Source organism: Arachis ipaensis, chromosome B05 (genome assembly GCF_000816755.2).
Source record: "Arachis ipaensis cultivar K30076 chromosome B05, Araip1.1, whole genome shotgun sequence".
In the NCBI taxonomy this organism is placed as follows: Eukaryota; Viridiplantae; Streptophyta; class Magnoliopsida; order Fabales; family Fabaceae; genus Arachis; species Arachis ipaensis.
In genome coordinates, this window is record NC_029789.2 from 113,631,125 (window position 1) to 113,636,582 (window position 5,458).

A 5,458-nucleotide genomic window follows, 5' to 3' on the forward strand; every position below is an offset into this window, starting at 1 on the left:
CCAGTGCGCAAAAGGTTACGTTCTACGTAACACCAAGGAACCACCGAATTTGGAATCACTTGATTTCAAAAATAAGTACAACAAATGTCACTCACACTTTGATCCAGCCAGATTTAACTCACGTGCTTCATATGAGTTTCATAGTGAAGTTCTGAAGAAGCGTCACTTATGTGCATCCCACATAGTACACTTGGAATCTCTTACTGCTAAAGGCATCAATTTTGTCTCTCTCTTTGAAAATCTGAAATGGACTCCTTTGTTCAATATTCAGAAACATGTATATCCAGCCTTGGTTCGCGAGTTCTATGCGAACATGAGGTTTATTGATGGTGCAATCCATTCCTATGTCAAGCGGGTTCATATGTCCCTGAATAGAGAAACAATCAGTACTGCCTTGGGATATGTTGATGAAGGAGCCGCTGCTTATATGATAGGAAAATGGAATTTTCAGGTTGGAATCTCATACCAGATTGCTTTGAATCAGATTTGTGTAAATTTATCTGCTTTGGATGGCACGGTTCTGACCCACAAAGCTCTTGGTCTTGAAAGAGCACTTCTGCACAGAATCATCAACCACATTCTAATGCCTCAGAGTGGTTCATACCATAGAGTAACTGTTTCTGATGGTACTCTTTGTAATTATTACTTCTTCTCCAATCTCTTTTGTATATCTCATGGTGAGACACATGTGGGAGTGTATTAGAAGTGACAAAAAGGCTACTCTTCTTTATGGAATCTTTCTTACATGCATCTTTGAATATTTTAATGTTGATTTAACTAATAAGGATGTAGAAAATAAAGTATCCACAATCAAGGGAGGAGGAGTCTCGGGTTCTATGAAAGGCACCAAAGGGAAACGCTCCATGCCCTCTGAACCGTCTGAAAGTGATATTGAGAGTCATCCACATGAGCCAACAAAGGTTGCGGATTCAATCAAGGATGTACTCACTGAGTTCTCAAATATGTCAAATCTGATGGTGCAATCTTACAAAACGGCTCGCAAGCAAGCATATGAGAATGAGAAAGCTTGGATTAAGTGCCAGGAAAGAGTTAACCTGCTGCTGTAGATTTTTAAAAAGGAAAAGGGTGCAGAGGAAGATGATAAATACGGATCTGAGTTTAACCTTTCTGATGATTGATCTAGTTGTCATTTTTTGAATTCTGTTTCTGTTCTGATATTTTGGTATTTTATATGCTCTTGGATACTTTAGACCTTATATTTAGATTAAACAAATATTATGCTTTTTGGTATATTCTTATCTGATTTGCAGGTTTCCCCATTGATGACAAAAGGGGGAGGAAAAGTTGAAAAAAATTGAAAAAAATTGAAAGAACAGGGGCTGAAATTATTTTGATTCATGATCACCCCTGTGTACATAAGTTCTATGTTCCAATGGTCATGTTTTATGCTTTATGATCTGATATGTTTGCTGCATTATCATTATTGGAACTTGGTTATGCTTTGATAATTCCCTTGTGCTCTGTTGAATAATTCTGTTTGTTTGATCTTTTGCTATGTTGAATGAATGCTGGAATCTGATTTTTTTTGCTCTGATATGCTAAATACAAGCTAGAAACTTCTGTCTAGCTTATCAAAGGATTTGATAGCAAAAATCTTTATCTATTTTGAACATATGCTGAGTTTTGGTTGCAATGTACTCTGTACTCAAGCATTTTGTTTGTATTGAGCAGAAAATTATTTATATGATAACAAATTAGTTTTGTTTATCACTCTACTTCTGCTCATAAATCAAGCTGTTCAACATAACTTATATTCCATATGTTGAATACATGGTGGCCATCAGCTTGATTTTAAATGTTACAGGTATTGCTTCCCTTGGTAAAATGGCATATATTTAGGGGGAGCTATGTAACAGTTGGAAAGGGGGAGGAATCCTAATCTTCAAAGGGAGTACTTTTAATCCTTACTCTTTCCATATCAATTTTTAATAATGTTTGTCATCAAGGGGGAGATTTATGAGTTTGGAAAACTCCAAATTAAATTGATGATGATCAAATATTATTAAAATAATTAATTGTAAAATTATTAATTTGATCTTTAATTAATATTTGTTAATTAATAATGTTGTGTTGTGCAGTTCTTAGCTTGGGCCAAAAAATAGCAAGCCCATTGGAAAGTTAATACTCAGCCTTGGTTACAAAAAATGTTTTAAAAAAATTGTGGCTGAATTGTTATTATACTAGTTAGGCCAGACTTAATAACTATTAGCCCAAATCAATTTTTATGAGAGACCAACTAGCTTTGTCCAAAATCAAAAAGGGAAGAAAGTCAAGGTTGCATGCTTTCAATGGATCCCACTTTTAATTTTTTATGGATGTCAAATTCAATTAACTTGCATTAATAGCATTGGAAACATGAAAGAGAAAGAATTGATTTGATAGCCATCATTACTATCACCGCCACCAAGCCAAAGGGAAGTGGAAAACTTAATTCATTTCATTATCTCTCTTAGTTCCATTGAATTCATTTCAATTTTCTCTCTCCTCTCTCTCAAGTTTCGGTCACTTCTTTGTCAAGAAGAAAGATTAAGAAGCAAGCCATTAGAGGTAGTAGTAGAGAAGCTAGTTACAAGGAAGGGGCCATTGTGATGATGGCGGTAAGAAAAAGAAAATCTACAGTATGGTGTGGCTGAGATCTTTGCCACTAAAGGTAATGTGTGGTGAAGAAGTCTCAAGCCTTCCATAACCAAAAATGGAAGAAATCCATTTCGGTCAGAGGAAGAAGATCCCTTGGAAGTATGGCTCGTCTCTACTTTTGCTCAACCACTACAGAAGGTAGCTACTGTAGCTACGTAGAGGATGAGGCAGAAGATAAGAGCAGGAGGAGCTGTCAAGCAATCAAGGACTCATCAAGGGCTAGGAATCCTTCTTGAGGAGCAAGTCAAGATGGAAGGCCCGGATTGATGAAGCTTGGTGAGAAGGGATGACACAGAGGTAATTGCATGTTGGTTATAGCATTCGGTTTCCTCTCTCCTCTCTTTGGCCGAACCGGTTTTTGCATGAAGAAGAAGAAGTTGGCTCGGTTAAACAGTTTCAACCTTGGAGGCTTCCCCCTCTATAAATAAGGGAGAATGATAAACTCCAATTTTGTGGTTTATCTTGTGCTTATTTTAGGAGATTTTATCACCTTTTCTCACATTTATTCAATGAAATGGCATGATTTTATAATCCTCCCTTAAATTGGTAATTTTAATTCACTTTAATTCCATTCGATGCCTTGATGTGTTTGTTGAGTGATTTCAGGTCCATAAGGCAAGTATTGGATGGAAGAAATGAAGAGAAAAGCATACAAAGTGGAGAATGCATGAGAAAACAAGGATTTGGAGTACATCAACCCACGCGCACGCGCAGCAGAGGCGCACACGTGGAAAGTGAAGTTGCATGGCGACGCGTACGCATACATGACACATACGCGTGGATAGGAATTTTTCCAAGCGACGCGCACGCGTGACCCACATGTACGCGTCGATGCTCGCACGTGACTTACTTAAAGGCAAAACGCTGAGGGCGATTTCTGAGCTGCCCAGGCCCAAATCCAACTTGTTTCTAAGGGTATTTGATGCAGAATTGAAGATTGAGCAAAGGGGGGAGCACTTAGTTAGTCATGATGAGCCTTTAGTTAGTTTTCTAGAGAGAGAAGCTCCCTCTTCTCTCTAGAATTAGGTTAGGATTAGGTTGATTTCTCTTAGATCTAGGTCCAATTTTATGTTTTCATCTTGTTTCCTTTATGAATTCTTGCTTCTACACCTTCATTCTCTTAGTTTGTGATGTTAATTTTACTTTTATGCCTCTTGTATGTTCATGAATGCTCATTTTGGATTTGGTTTATATTTAATGCAATTTGATGTTTAATGTTTCCTTTATTGATGATTTGATTTGTGAATTTACTTTTCTTGCCATTGGTAGTTAGTAGATTTATTATTCTTATACTTTTACCATGCTTTTCATTTGTACCCACCAAGTGTTTAATAAAATGTTTGGTTGGGCTTTAGAGTAGATTTTGAGCATTCTTGGCTTGGAAAGAGTAATTAGGCAATCTTGAGTCATGAAAACCCAACCTATGTTGGTGATCTAGAGTTGTTAGCTAGTATGATTTCCGTTGACTCTAATCTCTTGCTAATTCCATTAGTGAGTGGATTAGAACGTTTGGATTGAGATTAGCTAGTCTTGTTAGACTTTTCCTCATGGAAGATAACTCATACCTTCTTCCAATGTTGGGGATGACGTAATAAGATAAATTCTTGTTAATTATTGTTATTAGTGACTAGGATGGAATGCCTATGATCTCAATCCTTGCCATGAATGTCTCTCTTTATTACTTGCTTTTCTTTATTAATTCTTGATTTACTTTCCTTGTCATTTATTTTATCACCCTTTTTATAAATCAAACCCCTTGTTCTTCATAGCCAATAATTAACCACTTCATTGCAATTCCTTGTGAGACGACCTGGAGTCTGAATACTTCGGTTAATTTTCATTGGGGTTTGTACTTGTGACAAAACCAATTTTTGCATGTGAGAATTCATTGTCGGTTTAGAACTATACTTGCAACGAGAATTCATTTGTGAAATTCTATATCAACTAAAGTTCTTCACATCAGAGAACAGCCAGTGCTTGAAGCAAGGAGAAAAAAGAGTGAAAGCACAGAGTTCTCATAGCTACCCAAGCTAACAGAAGTTCTTCTCATTCAATATTTTTCATTTTGTAATTTTTCTATTTAGTTTTGTCTGTCTTAAGTCTCATGGAAAAAGGCAAACAGTGAGGTTTGTAAGAAAAAGCCATAGAGCGAAAAAAGGTAGAGTATACAAAATTAAAAGAAAAAATCCAGAGATGTCCTAGAGGTCCTTTGTACATCTGTGTTGTGTTTCATGATTCTGTGAGAATTCCCTTGCAAGTTGGGTTAGCACTTAGCAGTAGAAAGCTTAGTAGGTGACCAAGTCAAGTTCAGGATTGGGATTAGATTCTGGACTTGTCCCGGATAGGAAGGGTAGTTCCTAGGGAGAATTGGTGTATGTAAGCATGATGATTATAGTAAAATTCTATCATTCGTGGTGTGATTCTCTCTCTCTCTCTCTCTTCTACTCCATTTCTGTTTCTGCTGCATAGGAGATAAAACTGAAAATTATCGCTTGCTTGGTTACAAGATAAAAAGAAAAAGTCTCGTGGCTAGGTACAAGACAAAAATAAAAAAGTCTCCAGAAGTTATTTCAAAGGCCATCAAGTGTTAACAAGCGAAAAAGGAGGCTAAGATTCAACCCCCCCTTCTCTTAGCCACTGATAACCATCAATTGCTTATTATGGTAGGTTGTCTCTGTGATGCTTAGCTCTTTGATCTTATAATCCTGTGTTTATGGCTTGCCATGGTATTTACTCTCTCTTATTTTCGTTCAATTTTGTGTTTCAACGGAAATCAATTGGGTATTTAGGGTTCTTGTTC